Raw genomic sequence first — 27,137 nt, 5'->3', positions numbered from 1 at the left:
CCGCGGGAGGCTCTGGGGCCTTTAAGTGAGTGGCATACTTAATAGGCTTTGTGTAGGAGAAGAAAAGAGAGTGAAAGGGGAGAGAAAGAGAGCAGGCCCAGCTGTCACGGCACACTAGATATCAGTCTGCCACAGAACCACTCTTCCACTTTTTACCCCTCCCTTTTTTTTTCTTTTGCTGAGGTATGGTTTTAGACGCACAGGAAACCGAGCGTCTGAAGGGAAAAAAGAGAAAACACATTATGTGCTCTCACACACACACACACTCTCTCACACACACACACACACACACACACACACACACACACACACACACACACACACACACACACACACACAAAAGAGCTGTGTGGGCAGTATATGGATCAAATAATGCCTTCCTGGCTGAATGTTCTACATTCTGTTACGTTACACATCAGAGACTGAACTTTCTGACAGAAAACGCTGATCAAAACATCTCCCTGAAGAAAAACTTTTTCATTCAGTCATAACTATAAAGGAATAGAACAGCTTTAAGAAGCTCAAACATAAAGTTTTGTATTCAGAGAGATCAATCTTTTGGATATGAAACTGGATATCAAATCAAAGTTTCTGAAAGCGAGTATAGCTGACATGAAATCCTTTTGGGAAGTTGACGTTTTGTGATGACGTTCCTATTCCTGTTCCTATTTTGTTTTGCTAATTATTTTCATGCAGTTTAATATGAAATAGAAAATTAGAAAATGTAGAAAATTATCGCACACATGCAGGGCCAATTAAAATTCATAATGAAAGCCAAAATTAAGTGATAAAAAAAACTTGGTACAAAAAAGGGTCACCAGTTACAGGAAGAAACACGATTTATACAGAATTTAAACTAAAAACTTGATGTTGATTTAAATTTTTTTTGGAATTTTGTTTTAATTAAAGCAATTTTATTTGAAATTGTTTAATGTTATTTCAAACTTATATATCTAATGTTTTAAAACATTTCTTTTTTTGATTTATTATTCAACAAAATACACTATTCTACCAAGTTTTGATTTTTTTTGTTTAACAAAATTTCTATATCTACTTTATATTGTTCTTTAAAAAAAAGCACTACCTATTCAAGTATTTAATAAATAAAGTTCATATAGCCTTAAAATGACACCCAAACATCACAACAAAGATCGCTGTATATAAAGTTTGTTTTTAATTCCCCAAACGACAGACAGTCAGACAGGGTAAACCCATATTTAGGTGTGCATATGCTGGGACACAATAGTCTGTGCTTACGAGCTGCTGCTCAAAGCAGGTGGCGAAACCCAGAAATGTGTGCTGTTGTTTGTGTAATCTGTGTGATTGTGGTGGGCTGCTGTTAAGCCCTGCTAAATCAGCTTAGCACATGTCCTGCCGTGGAGGAGGCTTGTTTTAAAGACCCCCCCCCACCCGAAGCACCCGTCCTTTAGGAGCGCGAGAGAGTCCAGACACTGAATCAAAGATTATTCTCTGTGGATGACACTCCTCACATCTCAGAGGACTCCCGAGCTGCACATACGGCCAGACTGAGTCACACACAAATTAGGTGTTTGTGCGTGTTTTATGTGTACATACATGTAATTATCCAGACAAAGACAGATACATAACTGTGTAGGCATATATAGACTGATTTACTTGTTTAAGTCAAGGTACTTCCATAATTTACATGAACATTTATGAATTATTTTCTTATTATTTTACAAGTGGAGTTGATCTTTGAGATTAATAAAGAGCAAGAATGGCAATAAAGACAATGAACTTAAGACTTGGGATGACCTAATTTTGTTATAATTAAAGCAAATCAATTAAATTGTATATTATTTAATGTTATATTTTTAATACTTCTATTTAATGATTTCATATTTTTGTTATTTAACAAATCCAGTTTACTCTACAAAGATTATAAAGATTTACATTTTATTTAATTGCTTATATGTATTTTTGCTTATATGTATATGTATAATATTATAATATTATATTATATACATATATTTTTTTTACAATTTAATTGTATTTTACTTTGTAGATTATTTATATATTTGTATAATTATTTAGAATTTATACTTTTTTTACTTCTATAGTAATTATTTCATACTTTTGTTTTGTTTACTAATTTTTTTAGTTTAGTTACATTTTTAGTATATATATGAATACTAAAAAATGTAACTAAACTTAAACTATTTACATTATATGTATTATAAATAACTATAAAAATATTATAAATAATCAACAAAGTAAAATTTGTAATATTTAGTAAATTATTATTTTATTTAACTTGTTCAACTTTGTTGATAATGTATTATTTTATAAGTAGGTTGATCAGGGGTTTCATGAAAGGCAAAAATGTCACTAAACTTGGAATTACCAAGTAAATATAAGTTTATTTATTTATTTATACTTTTCTTGTTTTGTCATTCAAGTGTAGTTTACTGTAGTTTAATTTTTATTTATGGTTTATTTTAGTTTTTATATTTAAATTTATTTTACAGTTAGTATTTTTAATATATTCTAATGCCTAGGCAATACAAATGTAAAAAAAAATAATTTGTCACAGTCGTAAAGCACAGCAAATTGGAATTGAGAGAGAGAGAGACTTAGAAAGAGATATGAGGGGTTATAAAAACCCTTCTAAAAGTTATAAATCCCCTGAAACACAACTCACTCCGCATCTCCAAGACCTCCTGAACACCCCATCGCTCCACCGCCTCCTTCCGCCACATACTCCAGACAGAACAGAGGAATAATTAAGACAACAGTGAGTGAAAGTGTGAATGAAAGGGGGACACCTGGAGCAGGACCCTGTAGTGCTCTACACTGAGGGGTATTGTAGACTAATAACAGGGCCGCAGTGTGAGTGTGTGAGTGTGCGGTTGCCTAGGTAACACACTCAGCTGATTGAAGGGTTATGGGGTGAGGAGGGGGTGAATGTTTAGAAAGCATCTGTATGCAAATGTCATTATGGTATAGAGATGTTTGGAGAGGCCACAGAGAGAAGAAAGGGGGATCGAGAGATGAATGGACGGAAGGACGGATAGTATCTGAAACTCTCCACTGACGGATGCTGCTGGTTGCAATCTAAATCCATCAAGAAAATAAGACACTTCACTTAATAGGGCTCATTCAGCATCATATTAGCAGACCTCTGAAAAGACACTGTAACAACATCTGTCCATAATGAGCTTGCATTAAAAAGCGCCATTTATCTGCCGTATATAAAAAGAGATATTGAACGTTATATTAGATTAGGCATAAGATTGGAGTTGGAGATGTTTATTAATGTCTTGTTATCATAATTTTATGTTGTTACTTATTTATCTTTCATGTTGCACATGACGTGGATTCGATTGTACTCTGAAAAATGTCAGAGTCTGTGTCAGATTCGAGTATAAGTCCACCCGAGCGCATTTGAGTTCATTCATGATTGTCAAAGTCCGAGTCCGGGTACACCAACTCTAATAAGACCAAAGCACCTGAAATAAAATGTATTTCATGTGTTTCTTTGTGACACATTCGCTTGATTTGATTTCCTATGAATACTAAAACTGAATGGGCAGGAACCACAAACAAATTCCAGTTTTTAAACCTGCATCACTTATTTTGCGATGACGCAACACAGACTCAAAAAGCATAAAGCATGATTCAAAAGCACAAAGCATGGTCACTGTAGTCGATCCCTGAACAAATTAATCTAATGTATCAGTTATTTTTAGAGAATCAAAACACAAAGTATGATCAGTGTAAACAAATGCATCTAATGAATCAGTTCAGTGAATCAAAAGCATAAAGTAAGATTAGTTTAGTCGAATCCAGAACAAACGAATCAAATGAATCAGTTCTTTTTAGTGAATCAGAATCATACAACGTGATCAGTGTAGTCGATTCCTAAACAAATGAATCTAATGAATCAGTTCTTTTAAGTGAATCAAAAACAAAGCATGATCAATGTAGCCGAATCCTGAACAAATGCATAATGAATCAGTTCTTTTTAGTGAATTAGAATCATACAATTTGATCAGTGTAGTTGAATCCTGAACAAATGACTCTAATTAATCAGTTATTTTAAGTGATTCAAAAACAAAGCATGATCACTGTAGTCGATCCCTGAACAAATGACTCTAATTAATCAGTTATTTTAAGTGATTCAAAAACAAAGCATGATCACTGTAGTCGATCCCTGAACAAATGAATCTAATGAATCAGTTCTTTTAAGTGATTCAAAAACAAAGCATGATCACTGTAGTCGATCCCTGAACAAATGAATCTAATGAATCAGTTCTTTTAAGTGATTCAAAAACAAAGCATGATCACTGTAGTCGATCCCTGAACAAATGAATCTAATGAATCAGCTCTTTTAAGTGATTCAAAAACAAAGCATGATCACTGTAGTCGATCCCTGAACAAATGAATCTAATGAATCAGTTCTTTTTAGTGAATCAAAAACATAAAGCATGATCAATGTAGCCGAATCCTGAACAAATGCATAATGAATCAGTTATTTTTACTGAATTAGAATCATACAATTTGATCAGTGTAGTTGAATCCTGAACAAATGACTCTAATGAATCAGTTCTTTTAAGTGATTCAAAAACAAAGCATGATCACTGTAGTCGATCCCTGAACAAATGAATCTAATGAATCAGTTCTTTTAAGTGATTCAAAAACAAAGCATGATCACTGTTGTCGATCCCTGAACAAATGAATCTAATGAATCAGTTATTTTAAGTGATTCAAAAACAAAGCATGATCACTGTAGTCCAGGGGTCGGCAAGTAACTTTGGCCGCGGGCCAATATTTTTTTTAGCCAGTAGATGGCGGGCCAGCTACACAGAGTAGGCCTATGGATACAAATTAAATACTCTTATATAGGCCTATAATTGCGGAATATGATGGGTCCGTCACCGTCCGTGGATCATTCATTCAATCGTTTTTTTTTTTTTTTTTCAAATTAAAACCAAAAATAAAAAGATGAAAAACGACTTGTTTTTCCATTATTTATTTCCTAAACTGAAATGAAAAAAAAAAAAAATAAGGACGGGTTTTCTGATTTTCTGATTGTGCTCAGATCAAAAATAGAAAAAATGAATTACTGGATTAGACAAATTTAAATTTTGATTTTTAAGTTTTAATTTAACACCTTATGCATATATCAAGGAAACCATTTTAAACAGATCAAGTAGGCTACTATTGTGGTAACATATTACAGCCATTTTAATAAAGGTGTGAATAGCAATCATGCCTCATTCCGTACAGTCCGACTTTTGAACTTTATTCCTTTTTTATTATTATTATTTATTCGGGGACACACACATACACACCTAAGGTTTAAGGAGGTCTGCGTGGGACTGTTTTTTTTTCGTCCCGCTCCCACAAGGTTCTATTCAGCAACCGCTTAAAATACACTCGGTGTTCACCCGCTTTATTTCCCGACCTGACGGGTCCACAAAATTTAGATCTCGTTTCCATAATCTCACATTCAAATGTCTCTAATGGAAAGAAGGAGATTGGAGTAGCCTATAATAATTATAAATGCTATACAAAAATTGTGTTCGTGTCAGTATAAATATTAGGCTATTTTAACATTGTACTGTCAGCAGAGAAAAAAAATGTCACAGAAAAAAAATATGAAATATAAATAACATGAATTAAATAGGACAAAGCCTATCACTCAAGTTTCTAAGCAACATAAACGAAAAACATATTGCCCTACTGACGAAATGAAGTAGGCTATTTTCTGTCGAACTATTTCAAACATCCTTGCAAAAAAAGAATGTTGTTGACTGACAATGGTTTCAGTACCAAACAGCTCCTCAGAGATAGGTGTACAGGCGGTCAGAATTAAGTGCGGATACGCTGTCAAAAGATGTCGGGAGTTGGCTATTGTCAGTCAGACCGCACGCTCCGTCCAAAGTACACCAGAGTTCTGACCGCTACCGTCTTTTGACGCGCGAATGGACACAAAGTGGTCAAGCGTATAACTAGACGCGGCAGGCGCGAATTTGACGCGCTATTCGCGTCCGTTGTGAACGCACAGTTATACTTTAAAATGTAATCCTGCACCGCATGATTCCCTATGGGCGTTTCACACAGTATGCGGCGGTGAAATCGCCGCGCGACTACGGCTTTTCTCAAGTAGTGGAAGAGTTTTGTACAGCATTTAGGACTGCCAAAATAATCCGGCGGGCCAGAAAATATTGCTGACGGGCCAGTTTTGGCCCGCGGGCCGCCAGTTGCCGTTCCCTGCTGTAGTCGATCCCTAAACAAATTAATCTAATGAATCAGTTCTTTTAAGTGATTCAAAAACAAAGCATGATCACTGTAGTCGATCCCTGAACAAATGAATCTAATGAATCAGTTCTTTTTAGTGAATCAAAAACATAAAGCATGATCAATGTAGCCGAATCCTGAAAAAATGCATAATGAATCAGTTATTTTTACTGAATTAGAATCATACAATTTGATCAGTGTAGTTGAATCCTGAACAAATGACTCTAATGAATCAGTTCTTTTAAGTGATTCAAAAACAAAGCATGATCACTGTAGTCGATCCCTGAACAAATGAATCTAATGAATCAGTTCTTTTTAGTGAATCAAAAACAAAGCATGATCATTGTAGTCGATCCCTGAACAAATGAATCTAATGAATCAGTTCTTTTTAGTGAATCAAAAACATAAAACGTGATCAGTGGTCCACAAATGACATTAGTTTTGTGGGAAATGTTTCGAATTTATTTATCGAAAGTATCTCATAATTTGTCAATGGAATTGCATTTCTTTTTTGAAATTCATTACAACTACTAAAATAATAATGAATGGAACTATTAAGGAACCAGAAGGAATTGTTACATTCAGAACTAGAACCTGAATTATTAGATTCATTACGATTCCTATCCCCGTTCATGAATCCAGAGGTGAACAGATCTGTCTAAATCAAATGTAAAAACATTTTTACCTTAACAATGGCTTTTAATTTAATCCAACAATTAATGTATTTATGAACGATTCACACAGAAATTCATTCTGCTTGTGTTTCATGAATGAGGCCTAATGAGGCCTGTTTTTGTTGGTAGTGTGTAATATTGTTTAATTTATCCCTCCTACGGAAGTAAAATCAAATCAAATCAAATCAGAAGTGTTCCTTTATGACTCCGCTAATCTCTGCCAAAGTAATTAGATTTTCCTACGCACAATAAAAAACATGTGATGCAACCAATACCTTTTTCACTAATTCAAGCCATGATATTTGTTCCAGTGCAGCTCTTAACCCTTTGAAAAAGGAAGATTTGTGTGGAGCGAGTCATTACCTAACAGCTTTTTTTTTTCATCCGCGATAGCTATTTAATGACAGGTAGCCGAAAGAGGCTTTTTCGTTCCTTACGAGGAAAAGAAAGTAGCCGCATGCAATAAAAGCGCTGACGTAAATAGTTTTACACACACTTCTAATGAAATCCTTTAGTGAGATGCATCTCCACAGAGAATGAGGGAGAGAGAAAGAAAGATAGCAGTAGGTTTTTTTTTATGTGCTGCTCTCACTTAATGTACTCAGTAGCAGTGCCTGATGGGTAATTACAATAGTCACAACACAGATGAGGGGCAGTGTCACCATGGCCTTAAGCACGCCGGCCAGATGAATAAGCGATGACACACTCCTGAATGCCTATTTCCCCGTAACAAACGGGCAACATCATTAAAACCTACACTTGGAAAACACATCTCGTCCTGTTCCTGCCCTCCATTAACATAGTCTGACTCTTTATATTTGTATTTCTCCTCACATTTACCCTTTGTTTGGGTCTCGCTAAAAAAAAACACCTCTTGCTTCTTTTGACTCTCTGTCGAACACCGGATGTAGGTATTGCACAGACGGATTTGCCCTCTCTCTCTTTTTGTGTCCCTCTCATCAAAGCTTTTGTCCAGGTTAAGGTCTTAAGACAGACGTAAAAAGAGTCAGAAAGCGAGAGAGAGAGAGAGAGAGAGAGAGAGAGAGAGAGAGAGAGAGAGAGAGAGAGAGAGAGAGAGAGAGAGAGAGAGAGAGAGAGAGAGAGAGAGAGAGAGAGAGAGAGAGAGAGAGAGAGAGAGAGAGAGAGAGAGAGAGAGAGAGAGAGAGAGAGAGAGAGAGAGAGAGAGAGAGAGAGACTTGAATAATTCATAATGGCCTATAATGAAGCGCGGTCCACTCTTTAAAGTGTTTGGTGTGTAATGGAGTTTCAGACACACAGCTATCATTTTCTCTTAATGGCGCTTTCTGGGCTGCTTGCTGTGACCCTCTCCGCACACACACACACACACACCAGCAAAGGCGATTACCGACAGCTGCTGGAGTTTCGAAGTGGCCAAAGTGGGCAATTTTCTCAATGCCATTTAAACAACAAACACAGCAGCGTGTTTAAAGAGAAGAGCGGATGGTGGGGGGTGAGAAACGAGGAGGAGTTTGAGAGAGAGAAGGTGATGGTGGCCATTGTAATTCAGGACGAGCGATTAAGCGTGCATAGTGGGGGGTTCATTAGGAGAACTCCAGGTTGAGTGTGTACATGTTCACATCTGGCCTGAAGTTGACTGCATCCTGCGCACAAGCTGCTCGGTGTTCGTATCTCGGATTCATTTTCCACGTATGTGTGACAGCGACATGGAATAATTACACATCCCGCTGCTTTAAAGTCAACATGAAATGGTGTTTACAAACCATTTTACTCCTGTGATGTGACATTTCTGAATGCAAGAGGATATTCAAAAACATTTGAAAAACAATTTCTGAATTAAAATGAATCTTGGTATTATTACTTTTTAAACAAAGCCAAAAATGGCATCCTTTTTTTTTATTAAACAACATTTCTTTACTGTTTTCTTTGGAAAATTAAATCAAATGAATAACATGATGCATTGTTTATCCATATTTGAGTTTTTTTTTTGTACACCAAAACAGGTGGAAAAAACATAAACATAAACATAGAGAGACATGACAATAAACTCATGACAATAAACTCTGATAATTTATGTATAATAATAATAATACGTAATAATAAACATAATAATATGTATAGTTTCATAATTCATGATATTTGTACAAAAATATGAAACACACACACACACACACACACACACCGTTTTAGGCTACCTAAAAAAACACATTTTATTTATTTATTTATATTTTTAAATAATTATTAGGATGTGTACACTCGTTTTAAGGTGTAAGGAAGATATTGCTTTTTACTTGATGACACTTTTACACTTGTTACACTTACATGCCATTTTTAGAATTAAACAAACTTTTCTTGAAAAATGTATGAGTTTTTAAAAACCTTATAAAAGTACCATGAATACAAATAATCCTTTAATAATTTTTATTTGAATGTGTTTTTGTTACAGCAGTGTAACTCCACAACTGAGTAATATTAACATGTACTTAAAGGGTTAGTTCACCCAAAAATGAAAATTCTGTCAGTAATTACTCACCCTCATGTTGTTCCAACCCCGTAAGACTTTCGTTCATCTTCGGAACACAAATTAAGATATTTTTGATTAAATATGAGAGTTGTCTCACTCCTCCTGCAGGCTTATGGACACTATAACTTGCTGGCCCAGAAAATGTATTAAAGACATTGTTAATATAGTCCAAGTGACTCCAGTGGCTCAATCTTAAGTTTATAAAGCGACGAGAATACTTTTTGTGCGCAAAACCAAACAAAAATAACGACTTTATTCCACTATTCATTTCCTTCTCTCTGGGCCTCGAGTTTTTTCACGTAGTGTTTTTGCGCTGCGCGTCTGTGTTGCACGTCACCACGCATCACACACATGACCAGCATCGCCCAATAGTGAGCCTACGTGGTGACGTGCAACACAGACGCGCTGCGTAAACACACTACGTAAACTAACTCGAGGCACAGAGAGAGAATGAAATTAATAGTGGAATAAAGTCGTTATTTTTGTTTGTTTTTGCGCACAAAAAAGTATTCTCGTCGCTTTATAAACTTAAGATTGAGCCACTGGAGTCACTTGGACTATATTAACAATGTCTTTAATACATTTTCTGGGCCAGCAAGTTATAGTGTCCATAAGCCTGTGGAGGAGTGAGACAGCTCTCATATATAATCAAAAATATCTTAATTTGTGTTCCGAAGATGAACGAAAGTCTTACGGGGTTGGAACAACATGAGGGTGAGTATTTACTGACAGAATTTTCATTTTTGGGTGAACTAACCCTTTAATATAGGTTTAGGGTTTGGTTTTGTCTTAGTTAAGTTAAGTTTAATGCATGTAACGTGTAACAAGGACACATTAGAAATAAAGAATTACCAGATTTTTTAAAAGGGAAAACCTTTTCTTGATCATGGACACTCTTTTATGTCACTGAACCAGATGCAAACCTTTAAAAAAAACATTGGAATAACATGCACCGTTGAATAATGCACAATAAGGAATGTGCATTATCAAAGTAAATATGGTCAATTTTTATTTCATGTTGACTTTAAACTACAGGTTTGGTATCTAAAAATAAGAATCAGGGAAATACAGGCTGTAAATCCCCTAGCATGACCCTCCCGGATGAAATAACAGCTTTGTTTGGTCAGTGAAGGGGCAGCAGATTGTGTGGAGACTTCCAAACTAAACTAATCCCTTCCTAGAACACTGAACAGCTGTTCTGGTGCTGTGGTCAACACCAAACCACACACACACACACCTCCGAAGGCTAATATTTGCTCTGTTGATGCTGCTGGTGTGACCACAGCAAAGTGCAAAAACAAAGGATCATTAAAATGCGCCACCGCTCTCATCCCTCTAAAAGGCCAGTTATAAATTTTAAATCAGCAATAAGGTAATTTTTCTGTATTTTTTCATTTCTTTTAGGAATTCAAGACTTTCATTATAGTACAGAAGAATGATCAAAGAATTTTCCCTTCATCTCTCTCACTTTTCTCTCTAATTTATTGACAAGTCAGGTTGTTTTTCATCTTTTGCTGCCTATTTGTTCCTCCTGTATAGTTCCACATGACTGCCTCTGATTGAACAGAGACCATCAAACCATCATGGATCTCTCTTCCTGTCTTTTCGCACACATACACACAGTTTTGAAGCTATATTACTGAAGACCACTCATAATGTTTTTCACACTAAGATAAAATTAAATAATCCCTATTATACCGATACCTCACAGAAACCATTGATATCAGTAGATTTACAACTGAACATGATTTAAAGGCCTTTTTAAATAGTGAGGAACACTTTAAATGTCAACTTTCAACATGTCTAAACTACATTTGTGAGCACATTTTTTAAAATGGCCCTTACAGGCAAAGGTAAACCTGCACGCACACACACTCACTTGTAACTTGTTTTGCTGTAGAGTTCATTATAAGAAAAAAAAGTGAACTTTAACCCCCGATTCAATTTGCCAGGTGAGCGTGCAAGATTTTGAGTGCTGTGTGTGTGTGTGTGCGTATGTGTGTAAGCGTGGAGCACCTGTAATTTGAGGCTATAACTTCCTTTTGTGAGCGGGAAAGTTTGTGTTCTCTGTCTGGTCTTTTGTGCCGATGAGTTGAGTGTAAGTAAATAGCGCTCGCGTGGAGGAGACAAAGACTTCAACCTGCACCTGCCGCTTTGAGTTTACAGAAGAGAATTCAGTCCTCTTTTAAAAACCATTAACCCATGCTCACCTCTTTGTACCTCTTTTCTCTTTTTCACTTTCCACACACTGCAGGACTCCAAGCTGAAAAGTAGTACAATTAAATGTGAGCTTTACATTCCCTTTTCACGAACTCTGAGTATTTTCAAATTCGCTTCAAAACCTAAAAAAGGTTATACCCCTTAGGTCACCGTGATTTTGCCAAGAAATACATGTTATTTTGTTGATCCTGGAATCTCATTTCTGTCCCAAACTTTAGTCCTAACCCTTTCACTACACATAAACCTAACCCTAATCATAACTTATCCCTAAAATCAGTAAATGACAGGTGAATAACACTGATGTAGAAGCACCTAAGCCTAAACTTGACTCTCTAAACCTCTCTCTCAAATCTGATTGGTTGATTGAAATGTTGATCCAGGAACATGTTGCGCATGAAATCACGTTCTGCGTCTAAGTCCAAGATCATTGTTGCGTGGAAACACGGCTTCTCATTTGTACTCGCTTGAGGTTGCGAGAACAAAACTCAATGGTTCTTGCGCGTCAAGCAAGTACATTTGAGGTTCTGATCACCATATTTGATGTGTGTTGATCAATGTTTTCATGTGAATAAAAACTCAATTAAATCTGTTCATCATATAAAGTGAACATGTGTCTTCGTCTTTATGAACTTTTCGAAGCTTGACATTTTTGGTGAAATTGATTTTCAGTGGAGGGACCGAAATCTCTCAGGATTCATCAAAACTATCTTAAATTTGTGTGTCGAAGATGAACAAATCATATAGGTTTAGAACAACATTAAAATGAGTAAATTATGACAGAATTTTCATAAGGGTAAATATACTTCTGACACTTCTAATTTACCCCTAGAAGCCACTGTAAAGACATATTATAAATGTGCTCTGGACAGCATGGTGTTGCATTGTGACCAAACATTTCTATAATACATATCTTTAAATAACCCATAACAGTACGGCTCCTTATCATGTGTGATTTCAAGGATGAAATTACCTAGTCAAAAGAAGTGCTGTCAAATGATTATGAATATTACTACACCGTAGGCTCATATAAATATTATGGGCTAATATAAATATTATAGGCATAATAACATGTTAGTGCGATTGATTGCTCCTATTGCTTTATATGACAACACATTATTTTGGTTTAGTCACTGGTGTTGCTGGCAATGTTTCTGCCCAAAGCACAACGATTCTTCAAAATGAAGAATTTTTGTTTAGAAAGAAATGTATATTTCCATTCAAGGACAATCAAAAGTGACACAAAAAGACATTTAATATTGTTACACAACATTTCTATTTCAAATGTATGATGTTCTTTTGAACTTCATATTCATCAATGTATCCTGAGAAAAATACATTGTTTCAGTTGTAACAGTTTCCACAGAAATATTAAGCAGCACAACTGGTTTCAACACCGATAATAAGAAATGTTATTTCTGAAGGATCATGTGACACTGAAGACTGGAGTAATGATGCTGAAAATTCAGCTTTGCATCACAGGAATAAATGACATTTTTAAAAATATTCAAATAGAAAACACTAAACACTAAATTGTAATAATATTTCACAATATCACTGTTTTTACTGTGTTTTTGATCAAATAAATGCAGCCTTTGCAATCTTAAGAGACTTTAAAAAAATCTTACAGAAGCCAAACTTTTAAACGTTAGTTTAGCACTATGAAACCAGAATTATATAATTATATAACTGATTAATAAGTTGACTGTTTCATGTATTCATATAATCATTGAGTAAACAATTAACAGAATTGACTAGCTATCCGTAATGGAACATGAGACATGCCATCATTCTTTTTAAATTAACTGTAAATTAATTGATAGGAGCGGCAACTCAATTGAAATGACCATATTTTCAATGTGTGATTTGTGCCACAGCAATTTAGAATAATCCTTTTATACTGCAATATATATATTTTTTGGAAATTGCATTCAAAATATACAAATTTGAAGCAGGAATGTGACTCTCCAGTTTCAATAGCATGACTGTTCCGGGGGACTTTAGTCATGTTTTCAGCCTCTACTCTTATTGGCTGTATGAGAGCTGTAAATTGAAACTATGAAGGGAACTTCACTAGTCTCCCAAAATTGATTAGAGAGAGAGAGAGAGAGAGAGAGAAAGAGAGGGAGTCTGTGCAGGTTTCCATGTCAGATGTTACTGCATCCCTAGGTGACATGTGTTTTACACTCAAGAAAGAGGTGTGGCCATGAATAATGGAGTTTCAATTTAAAATCTTACTCCTAACCTCGGAGACGTCTATATAATTCATGAAACATATACAGGAAGGTATGATTTACATGAGTGTGCGTGTGTATGTGAGCCTGCCCTATGTGTGCATGGATGAATCATTCATACAATATTTTTCCCATGGACCTCCAGCGAGTAGATTTTGAATGTGAATCAGATTTTGAATGCTAAATTGCTCTCTTTAGCTGTTTATGTCAGTTTAGCCGTGGCTTGCGTCTACATGCGTTCATGAGTGTTTTTTGTATTTGGTATGATTATGTTCATAAGGACGTTTGAGAGCTGATTTGTTGTTTTTGGGGTGTGTGCGTGATTATGCGTGTGCCGATGTGGGATTGAGGCGATGAATCTATATGAATGCTAATGTAAAGCAATGGGAATCCTACAGGGAATGCTGGGATAGGAGAAAGGGTCCATGCAATGCATGTTTTAAAGGTCTATACAGGTATGTGTAAGCTTGGGCTGAGTTATATTTATAAATGTTTAATATGTAAATTTGTGAGTGCCTGTTTGAGGGTGTGTAATGTAAAAATGCGTGTGTGTGGTCAGTGAGTGATTTGTGATGGTCAGGTACACTCCAGGATCTGAATAGCAGAGGACGAAAGCTTGGAAGGAAAATTCAGGAAGTGACATTATCTTTTCCATTATGTCCCTCTTTCTATAGCTTTTTCCATTTCACTAACATAAGCGCATTGTCCACATTGTGCTGTAGTGCTTATTCAGTTGACAGAAGTCTAAATTTGCCTAAGTTGTATCTACTGTAAACCCGAAAAAGTTGAGGTAGTTTAAACTGAGGTAGTCAGGTACAACAACATTTTTAAGTTAAGAAATTCAAAGTTTAAGTAAGCAGAACTGGCTGATTTTGAACACTCCGACTTTTTGGGACTTTAGCTTATTCACAGTATCCCCCAGAGTTAGATAAGTCCATACATACCTTTTTCATTTCTGTGCGTTCTGTAAGTGTTATTTGACGCACCCACCGCTAGCCTAGCTTAGCACAAAGACTGGATGTAAATGGATAAGGTAGCATACTAATCCCAATAAGTGACAAAATAATAGTCACAGCGTGTACAAATAACAAGGCTATATGAGACAGAGACCATTTTTAATCGTATAAATACTGGGAACTATATTCTCACTAGGCGTAGGAGCACAGCTAACGTTACTTGGGCGGAGTAGCTACTTGTGCGGAGTGATTAGCGCAGCACACGAGACGCCCTGTTGATGGTTCTGTAAACAAAGTAGCCACTCCGCATAAGTAGCTGTGCTCCTACGCCTAGTGAGAATATAGTTCCCAGTATTTATACGATTAAAAATGGTCTCTGTCTCATATAGCCTTGTTATTTGTACACGCTGTGACTATACAGATCACAACATGTAAATAGGAAAATGTTTGCATTATTTTGTCACTTATTGGGATTAGTATGCTACCTTATCCATTTACATCCAGTCTTTGTGCTAAGCTAGGCTAGCGGTGGGTGCGTCAAATAACACTTACAGAACGCACAGAAATGAAAAAGGTATGTATGGACTTATCTAACTCTGGGGGATACTGTGAATAAGCTAAAGTCCCAAAAAGTCGGAGTGTTCCTTTAACTTGAAATATTTGAGTAAGCCAATTCATACATTTAACTTGTCATTTAATCCCAACTTAATATTTTTGGTAGTGGAAACTTGGCTTGCTTTAACTAGCTAATTCATGACATGCTAACTTGCTAATTGGTACCACAATGCTTTGATATTATTAGCATCGCATAACACTTCCTGAAATGTAATTTTCAATTTCAAATTAAATTGCCTTTAATAACTTTATTTTTATACCAGATTTACAAATGAGGACGTCCCTTAAAGGAAGGTTTTGGTCACTTCTGGGTACAAATATGTCCCTAAAAATACGCACGCACGCACACACGGACACACACACACACACACACACACACACACACACACACACACACACACACACACACACACACACACACACACTTACACACTTCACGTTGGAAGCACATAGTGTCTTAAAATGCTATCTATTTGGGGACCACTTGGTTTTATCGCAAATATTATGTGTGTGTGTGTGTGTGCGTATGTGTGTAAGTGTTAAAGGAAAGCAAAATGAAACTGACAAAAATGGAAAAGGCGCTAATATGAAAAGCTAAATAAACCACATACCCATTTCGAGTCAAGACAGTCCATTTACATGAGCTCTTTAGACCCGTTTTAAGCTGAAAGGAGATCTCTCAGGCTGTTTCTTTCCTTCAAAGAAAAACTGTCAGCAGAGGATGTAAAGCAAGAACCATACAAACAGAAAGATACATGAACACTGTTCAAACAAGCTAGAGCTATCAGCTTTGAACAAGAGAAAGATATTATTGACAAAGCAGCAGAGTGGGCAATGTGTCGATAGTGCACCAATGGAAAATCAATGTGTTGTAAATTTGTGCAAAGTTGTGTCAATTTAGCCCAATGAGAATCTTTATTCTGCCCCACAATCCTCCCTCACGCTAGTCACATATCAAAACCACTGAGTCAGGCATGTGCACACACTAATATGACATCACACCCCTGCTGAGTGTGTAGGGCAAACATGCACCTCCAGATGGAAAACAGACTCGTCTCTGCACAAACGCTGTTCATCGACCACACAAGCACGCTAGCTAACAAACAAACAAACAAACAAGCAGGGGCTTCCAGTATCTCCAAACGAAACAGGAACAGAGAAGAACTCTGCTGGGAATTCAGGGAAAATGTCACTAGCTGTATGCGCTCATCGGCTGCTCTCTTGTTACAGGTCTGCTGAGCGGAGTTACACAAGGGAGCAGGTTAAGAGGGAGACATCCTCTGTTCTATCCGTCTGAGGTGAAACTGAGAAGGGAATTTGAGGAGAAATGAAAGGGGGTTCCCTCTATGAGTAGAGACTAGGGGCTTTAAAAGATTTTCCCTCTGGCGTCTCCAGAAGGCATTAAATAAGATAATACATGCACAAACACGCACACACACGCAGCGCAAACAGTTAAGTAGATGTTTAAAATGGAGAATGCAGAAAGAGAAGTGTCCATCTGACAGGTCACAAATTGATGGGGTAAAGAAGGGTCATACACATCATCCTGACCTCTGACCTCTAAAAGGTCACCAACCGTGACAACTCACCTTTATTTTACTTCATGTGAAAAAAGAGACATGGCAAGAGTGAACAGAACATAAGGGTTTGCTTTTCTGACTAAAACTAACAAATTGAAACTAGTTATTTTTGACATAAGGTCACATTAAACCTGATTGGCATCCACATACCTTTTTTTGTGCTACTTTTCAAATGCCTTTCATGTTTAGACTTGATAGTTTTACCTATGTCCCAGGCTTTTAGTAATAATTATGAAAATCCATCATAAAAAATATGAAATATTACATTTTGAAAACTATGATGGTCTAAGTCAGGGGTTTACAATCTTTTAGATGCCACTGACCCCCAAATGATCATATATTTTATACAATTTTATATATAAATGTAATAAATTGTATAAATTAATAATAAATTATTAAAAATAATACTAAATTAATAATTACTAAATTACTAAATTAATAATTACATAAATAAATTAAGAATGGTTTATATCCATTTTCCAAAATGTCATTTCCACAACAATTTAATTTTGCACATAATAAAGTTTTTCCAAAAGTGCATTTGTTTCCAAAGGAGACATCAGTGTCAGTAAATGAAATATGAGATGCGAAGTGTGAAGAAAACAAAACAAAATCAAAGTACATATCATTTGAGAATTGAATACATTGAATTAATCTGTAAATTTTTCAAATTATACAAAAAAATAAATAAATTTGGATACATGAAATGCTATATATGAAATTAGCTTTGAAAAAGACAAAGGAGACAGTCATTTTACTGTATCTTTAAAATATTATTAAATGCAATAAATAATTTGGGATGTGCTGGAAATGACAATGACAGAAAAAAAATAATTGTTTATTTTCTGAAAGCCCACAGGGTCAAAAGTGCCCACTTAAGAAACACCTGTAAATTAAAATAATAACAGAAAGAAGAACAAAATGAAAACATCAGAATAAAATGAAACCCATCTCCATTGTACACAGCTCAGTTGGAGTGGATGATTTCATAGCTGTGCTTTTATTATAACACAAACATAAACCACATGCACACACTCTTCAACAAATAAATGTAAGGCATTAAATAACAGCCATCTCGCAGCGAATGGACCGAAAAACATTCAAATTCCATGAATATCCCCCACTCGGATAAAAGTATGCATAAATAAAACACACACATACAAATCCCATGTACGCAATACAAACATCTGCATACTGATTTGTATGAATAAAACACACTGTCTTTATCTGTGTGAGTGGCAGGTTAGAGCTTGCCGGAGTAAGTGCAAGCCTTTGAGTCTTATCTTTACCATCTTCCTCAACCCCGTGTGGCACCGTGAGGGGAAGAGGCTGTCGCTCGTGTCTGTGCTCTATACTTAGTCGTCATGGAGACAACAAACACCCCGCAAAGAAAATTCCACACTGAATAATAACTGGGCAATTGCACATGTTTGCTCCCTAACAAACCACAGGATTAGAAGCATTTTCTTGACAGAAGCATAAACTATTTCTATGTATAAGCGGAGAGAGAGAGAGAGAGAGAGAGAGAGAGAGAGAGAGAGAGAGAGAGAGAGAGTGCATGAGGGGGGAAACGATGAGGTCAGAATACTGATGTCCTCGGAAGGGTCTCTGCGAGGAAGGACAAGAAGAAAGAAAAACAACAAAAACTCTAGATTGTTCTATACACAAAAAAGATCACTGCTTCAGACTGTCTATACTTTAACACACTTCCATACTGTCTGTTATTGCAAATAGTGGTGGGACATAAATACTCCTGCCTCCTTAAACACTGAAGTATGAGCTTCAGATGTACTTCAAACAATGCAACAATTAAATCTCACCACTTATTGTGCACATGTATTGTATACTATGTAGCCTGTCTGAATACTCAATTCTGATTGGTTGGAAGGTGTGCAATAAAACAGTTTAATGCACAGGTAGTTCCAAGTCAGTTTAATCACAGTCATACGTGCTGCTTTCATTGAAGCATACGCACACACACACACACACACACACACACACACACACCCGTGGTATAGGCAACAACTGTCTGCTTTGTGTCCAGTGGTTCTTTGCCTCCATGTTGTGCATTAAAATCGTTTAATGCACAGCTAGCCGTGGATTATCCCTATGTCATTTGAAAAATATTCAAGAGTTTGTTTGATGCAGCCAGTTACAAGAAAACAAGATATCCTCAACACTGTAAAAATAAAAGGTGCCTGGAGGAACCTTTTGGGGTTCTTCACTTTGCCACACCGGCGGAACCGTCTGTAGATCCTCTAGGCACCCTTTAAAAAGGTCCGGTTCTCTGAAGAACCACACAGGTTTCCTGAGGAACTCTAATATTAGGCACTTTGTGGAACCACTTTGGGTGCCTCCAGGAACCAAATTTCATTTTTTTTTAAATATTTAATTTCATGTTGTTACTATGGTTACCTTTGACTTCTATTATAATAAACAAATTGAACCAAATACAAAATAAGAATTGTTTATTACATATTTGATATTCATTTTTATACATACACTTCCATGCACATGGGGAAAAAAGCTAACTACAAATTAATATCAATGACTACACAAAAAAATAGTATAATACATAAGCAACATGAATAATCAACCATGTATATACAATAGATAAACAAGAAAAGACATCTCAACAAAATGCATGGAAACACATATGTTCCACTAAATAAATCAATGTAAAAAAAATTACATTTGAACTAATTAAAAATGTCCATCATACTTAACTTTAAAACATTTGTGTTTCAGTCCGATGGTTAGTCTGACATCACTGTTTCCAAGTCCAAAAGCTGATCAGATGCCAAAAACAAACAACAGTGCTAATATACACTCATTGTGCTGTAACCTTTATCTCTATTATATACCGAAATCTCTGATGGTTAGTTATTCAACTATTTTGAATCATAAAATGTTTAAGTCTGGGATGCCGTTAGACTGGAGACTGTAATGTACACTATGGCTTTTGAAAAGCTTAAATGTGAGACTTGAATCAACAGTGTTCATAAATGGTTGTTGAGTATTCTCATGAAACAAGATAGAGGAAGTAGAAGTAGAGGCTTCGACCCGAAACAGAGTTAAGGTACAGTAAAATGATCTGTTGTTCTGTGAATGTTCACTGGTGAATTCAGTCATTTCAATATGAATTCACACGATCAGCAATTTCGTTTGTGGTCAGAAATGTCACTATGGGACCAAGTTGGTGTGAGGTACTTAATGAGTTAGAAAAGTGAAAAGGTACAGCATCGTTTTCCGTTTGTTTTTCCTCTTTTCTGGTGGATGGTCCAGGCACTTCAATGATTTTCAGGTCTACAGGAGGATTTTTATTCTTGATCAAACTTGTATTTCAGCTTACCGAGATCCCTGCAAAGTACAAAATTTACTGTTAGTAATGTTATTAAAGTGATAGTTGTGAAATTTAAATAATTTCCTCAGCCTTGTGACGTTCCAAACCTGTTTGACTTTCTGTCTGTGTAAGCCAAAAGCAGATCTCAGGCATAATGCAACCCCAGTCACCGATCGCTGACACTGCATGAAACACAAGCAGAAAACAATTGTGTAAATCATTCATGAAACCATTCTTATGCACACTTGTCTAGTTCAATTCAATGCAACAATTTATGTAAAAATGGTTAAGCTCCAAAAATGTCCCAGAAAAGATTCTAAAAATAATCAATGAGTTCACAACTCATGTGTTATGGGTTGTGTTGCAAGTCTTCTGAAGCCTAATTGCTTTTTCCTATTTATTTATTTTTTTGTCGAAAAAGACTAAACTTGAAGTTATAATTCAGAGTTAAAATGTCTATAGCATTTTTTGTGAATCAAACCTGTGATATTATTTTTCTGAGTAACATGAATGAGATTTGAGATCATGAGAAAAGATTTTCAGAGAGTAACTGATTAAAAAACACAAGTACACAGTCAAACAATACAACTTCACACAGCTAAAGTTCATAGTAATAAAGTACTTGCATGTGGTGCAGGTAACTTACTGTAATTCAATGTTGCCACTGAAATGTTCAGATTATTTTAGAAATGTAATGGTTGTTCTGGGGAAACAAAAGAACAAAGATGATTATTCACAACATAATATTTATTGACCAGTAAATGGCTTTAAAATGGTATTTGAGAGAATGAGGGCACCTGTAGTAAGTAAAGTTAACGTTAGGCTAAACAAAAACAGAGCAAACTATAACCTGTTTTTGTTATTCATAACAAACGCCAAGAATCAGAGAATTTTCTAAATTAGTTAGGCTATATCAGCAATTTGAAGACACAGTTGTACAAAATATGTTGAATTGAATAACTAAATCAATCTAAGACAATAAGTCAATCATTTCCATTTGTTCATTAGATCAACGTAGTTAGCATCGCGGCTAAAACCTTCATACCAGATACTGTGTGTGCAATAAACGAGTGGTAAACACTGTAAAAACGTAGTAATGTATAATAAATTTAGTTTATATATGTGTGTGTTTAAATATATAGTGAGTAGACTCTGTATTTATATTTATTTGGCGAGTTTACAAACCTTGTAATGGAGAGCCGAATAAACGGCGGAAGCTTTGATGAGAGGAGCCGTTACTTAGTTTCCTGATGACGATCAGCTGAGCTTTGTTGCGCGCGAGCAGCGCGAGCATCACTGAAGCGACGACAGCAGACTGGGAATAGCAGCAGTTTCGTGACAGAATAATACTTTTCTCCTCCTGCTTCTTCTTCTTCATAATATTATTATTATTTAGTGTTGTTGTTTAAGGTTTAAATGACTTTATAAAATAGGCCTATACTAAATATATGTAAGCTACCCAAGTGAAAAAGACTATAGTTACTGTTAAATGTATTAAAAATGCATTAAAGTATATTTGTATTGTAGGTCTACTAAAAACACACTCAAGTACATTTTTAATACATTTAATAGTACATCTTTTTCACCTGGGTATGTATACTGAATCAAACTTGCCTATAATAATAATAATAATAATAATAATAATAAAAATGCATTAAAGTAGGCTATATTTGTATTGTAGGTCTACTAAAAACACACTCAAGTACATTTTTAATACATTTAATAGTACGTCTTTTTCACCTGGGTATGTATACTGAATCAAACTTAAGTAGCCTATAATAATAATAATAATAATAATAGGATAATAATAATAATAATAGAATAATAATCTAATTCGGGCCTCACTGAACCATTGGGGTCCTCCAGATGCTGGCTTTAATATAAGAGATCTTCCAGGAACCACTTAAATGTTAAAAGATCTTCCAATAACCCTTTTATCACATTTAAGTTCCTCTATTTTCCCCCAAAGCACTTCGAGGTCTCATGGTAATGAAAAGGTGACTCCAGAACCTCTGAAGTAAATACAAAGTGCTTAAAGGATCCCATAAGTTCCAGCAAGAACCTCAAAGATTGTCAATGCTCCTCCAGTAACCCTACTATAGGAGAAAGAGCTCTGAGGCACCAAAATTACATTTTGAAGTTCCTTGAGTATCCAACAGGATACTTGAGGCTCCTTTAGTTTTTACAGTGAAGGACAACCGTGCTTTATGCACAGAGATATGTCCTTGAAATATTGTACTTATTACTTTCAAATAAATGGAAACCTTTATGGTGACAAATCACTTATCTAATTTCTTCAATGGTGTTTGTACAACCTTCCATGGAAAAGTCTTTACTATATTTTCGTTTGTTTGAGGCTGTCAGTAGCAATTAAACAAGATATCCTCAAGGGCAACAGTTTATTCTGCTATATTAAGGCTTAGCTCAATGCTAAGCCAGCAGGCTAAGCTGTTTGCTTGCTAGCTGAAAAGACAGAAAATGGGTTTGATTGTCATGATATCTTGTTCTAGCTAATCAAAATAACCTTTTAAAGTTGTTAGCACTAGTATGCTAGGCTAGTAGGGTAAACTGTTTGCTTGCTAACTGTTGGATAACTGAAAACACAAAGAAAGAGAACATGTTGTTTTTAGTGATATCTTGCTAACCGAAATAGCTTTTTTTAAGCTTTTAGCACTATGCTAAGCTAGTAGGCTAAGCTGTTCGCTTGGTAACAGTAGGCTAATTGAAAACACAGAGAGGGAAATGTTTAATATGATATCTTGTTCTAGTTAATCAAAAGACCCTTTCTTACCCAGTTAATGCTATGATAAGTTTGCTAACTAAGCTGTTCGCTTGTTAACCGAAGACTTTCAGCAAACACAAAGAAAGGGAAATGTTTCATTTGACCCTTTTTGCTTCGATCATGTAATGTGATATGTACTTCAAATTAACATATTTTCATGATTAAGCATAAATTCACTGTAAAGCGATTTTTTATCATTTCATTTCAGGCACAGATGTCTCAGTCAATGGAATGGTTTTGTTGTTCAGATCTTGTATGACACCAGTTTACTTGTGGCAGCCTCAATTTCAGATTTCCCTGACCCAAAATGTTACGCCAAAACACAACTGTAGTTGATGTCCCCTTGCAGTCTAAAAACGTTCAGTTTCTTATAAGTTTGCGTTGCCGCTTGATTCTGCCACTTTAAATGCTTCAGCTCTTTAAAGTCAGGTTGATTCTTATGGCTGTCAATGTTTTTATTGTTCATCAGCTGGGAAAAAATCGTTCTGAAAGTGATTCCAGCAATATTCTTCTTCTGTGTTGTTATCGTTATAGCAGTGATCTGGACTTGCCTATTCTAATAGAAATAAAATGATTATTAAAATTGTATATTAATAGTTACCACCTATGGTGTGAACCTTAATTGGGCAGTCCTTGACCAAAATAAATCTACACCAGGGTTCACGCCAATAGTCAAAAGTTTGCCCCCTGCAAGGCGAGACAAAAACCACACACCCAAGCTCTCTACAAAAATGTGTAGAGAGCTGCTCACTTGTGCACTAAAAGATTCTGTCCACACCCGAGATGCAGACGTCCTCTTTACACTCTCAAAGCGCCATGTCACGTCCCATCAGCCTCTTTGTCAAAAAGACAGAGTAAATAACACTTTAATATTACCGTTCCCTCCTTCCCTCCTCCACACCCCCCCCCAACCACACGAATTCTCTCTCATTCTCATTTCTCCCGTAACCACCGAATCAATCATTAAGCTGACCGGCCCGCCCGTCAGAGAGGCACGTAACTCTAAACAAGTCTAATACGTGCTGATTGGTGACTTATTTGGATTAGTATGAAAGAGAAGAAAGCACACAGAGGAAAAGGCTACTAGCTGTCACCTTGCATTAGCGGTGACGTGAATCTCGCACCGGCTCTATTCTTCTGTCCCTTCTTCCGTTACCACTTTAGTATTAAAAATCCATCCACCTCTCCATCAATAAAATGACAACCATGTCTAAAAGCCTACTCATTTTAAAGAAAACTATTAGGGCCTTAATCAATTCATGACTATTCTCTTGTTGTCAGTTTTGGGTGATTTTAGCTCAGAGACTTTTACATATCAATGGCTGTTTAAAAGCATCTTTTATAGCACATGAAATGTTAATAAAGCATGACGTGCTTTCAAATATAGATAGCGACTGATGATAAATCTGCCTCAAACCTTGGGTGTCTAACTAGCGTGTGTGCAGACGCAAGAGCGTTCGATAGCAGTGAGTGGGCAGGTCAGCATGCACCATATGCATTGCAGGGAACTACACTGCGACCAAAATGGTCGCATATGCGACCTTTTGAAATGCCGTTGCGACCCTAATTTTTAATGGGTCGCAAATGCATCACTGATTATTTTTGTACCTATGTTTTAGGCAATATGCTATGATTTACTATGAGCATTCATTAAAACAGAAATGTGTATTTTAAGAATACGTTTTATAACGTGCTCTGAGCATTCAACACATCAAGTTGGCTTCAGCCCCGCGACCGTTACTTAGATTAAAACGTACCATTGTATCAGCGCTGCGCGAGCTTTCTCTCTCTCACAAACACGGACGCGCGCACACAGAGAGAGAAGATAATTGTAAAATGAAAATTGACGGGCTATAGTTTAAAATTTGTTCTTGCTTGTTGTTGTTTTTTTCTGTCAAAATGTCAGAAAGCATTTTGTATTATCCATCCATCGTTTTTAAAATTCGTTAAATGACGGACGTGTTAACACAGCCCTCGTTATATGTCGGATTCGTCTAACTTATACTTGACATTATTTTTAGAATAAGTGATTCGTTATGCTATTATTGGACTCCTGTCTATTCATTGTCAACTGTTTTCTATAAATATGTTTGTATTGGCTAACATTTATGCATGACATTTATGCAGCTAATGCGTGTCCTGCTTAAATGTGCAATGTTCAAACGCAAAGACAGCACGTCACAAATAGAAGCCCTTTTCCCGGTATCATATTTGGATATTGGAATAATAAATTAAGTAGCCTATCTTAATTGTACACAATGTTCCTGTTTTTTGTTTTTGTTTTGTTTTTTACTGTTTAGGGGTTTCTTAATTTTAGACAAGTTGACCAGCACACATTAAATGCAATGCAATGCAATACAATGTGTGTCTTATGTGTGACATATTTTGCACACAGGTAAAGGTGCCCAATATCAGTCATTTCTAAAGTAAAAAAAAAAAAGAAAGAAGTGTTAAAATATCTCTTTATTTGATTATCAGTAAATTTGTTTTCCATACAGAGATATCGATATCGGTATCGGCCATAACAGCAATATTAATATTGTTTATTATCGGTATCGGCCACAATTTTCACATCGGTGCATCGCTACTTAAGAGTTCAGGAGTCTGCCCATCTGTGCCAACCATAGCATGTTGAAATCCATTTTGCACTTTATTGTGTACTGTATTTTCTATTACAGTAAATCTATCCCAACCAATGTTAAAGAAAACAAAAACAAGAAGGCATGTGGTTTAAAAGATGGAAAGTAAAATAAAAAGCACATCTGTATGCAATATAGTTTCATTATTGTTCATTATTATCCAGAGCGGCTTACTATAAATAATTTGTGCGACCAAATCATGTTTTGCGCCAGTAACTGAAAAAGTTAGTAGCGCAAGTGCCACCAGTGGAAAAGGTTAGTGTAGTTCCCTGCATTAGCAAGGCAGAATCAACCTTGCAAATTAATTTGGGGAGGCGTAATAGGAGCCGGTGCAGGGCGCGGGCCTGATTTCACAGAGTTATCATTACGTTAACTCAACACTTGAGACAATGTTCACTCCCCTCCGGCCCTAATGCAGGGGGAGACGGCCCAAGGTCACTCGCTGCACACTCTAATGGGAGATGACAGGTGAAAAGAGCCACGGCGAACCACGCAGATTTAACTTTCATTTGTGTGTTGCCGTGTGTGTGAACGAGGTAGACAGCGATGACTTTCCTTCCACAAAGCACTCTTCTGACCTTCACATTTAAGAGGGAACACTAAATTGGAAGAGCAAAGATATAATTAAGAACTCTTGACTGAAAATGCACTCAAAAGGAGAACTTTTAACAATAGCCGAGTCGGTTCTAGTGTTTTACAACAAATTTGAACCCAATTTTCGAACAATTGAGTCCCTATGCACTCTCTACAAAAAACATTAGACTAACAAGCCTGTCATTTGACAAGTTGCATGCTCAAAAATCAAACAAAACAAAACAAAACAAAAAAAAACAGATGCATGATGCCCATATACGACACTATACCACACATAATTGGGCAAACTTGGAACGCAAAGTCTAGCACTCAAGGTATGTTTTTCGAAACCCAATTTTCCAAATGCAAATAAATTTCGGACCCCTTTAAATTGAGGGTGATCCATAAGTGAGTTTAAAATTCATCACTGACCCTTGGTCACTAAAATGTTTTGCAGAGATGTAAGGGCAAGCAGCTGTTCAGTAAACACTGCTGTCGTCTTTAAAGCCATTTATTGGCGAGTACCACATAGCTATGGATTAAAGCATAAGTCTCTGTGACATAAAAGATCCCCTGCTGCTCCACAGATGTGCAATTTCTTATTTTTCCCCCTTTGCTCATTACTACGTCCTGTAGTGACAGGTGAAGCCAGTGACATTTTTTTTTTTGTGACAGACTCGACGCTAAGAGGAGGTGGCAGCGGTCAATACGGCAACACTGACACCATTAAGATGTTGTTTGGGCTGTTTCCTGTGAC

At 36.2% G+C, this 27,137-nt stretch overlaps 1 protein-coding gene across 1 annotated transcript in view; it reads right to left on the bottom strand.

Moving 5' to 3' along the window:
* myt1b (myelin transcription factor 1b) overlaps window positions 1-27,137 on the bottom strand; it is a gene marked incomplete at its 3' end in the record, with an annotated part of 92,886 nt that overhangs the window by 42,904 nt on the left and 22,845 nt on the right. The gene's annotated exons all lie outside the window — the stretch shown is intronic.

The sequence above is a fragment of the Scardinius erythrophthalmus genome (assembly GCF_964197995.2).
Source record: "Scardinius erythrophthalmus genome assembly, chromosome: 15".
In the NCBI taxonomy this organism is placed as follows: domain Eukaryota; kingdom Metazoa; phylum Chordata; class Actinopteri; order Cypriniformes; family Leuciscidae; genus Scardinius; species Scardinius erythrophthalmus.
The sequence above is the reverse complement of the archived record's forward strand: the minus strand, read 5'-3'. Positions and strand labels throughout refer to the sequence as shown.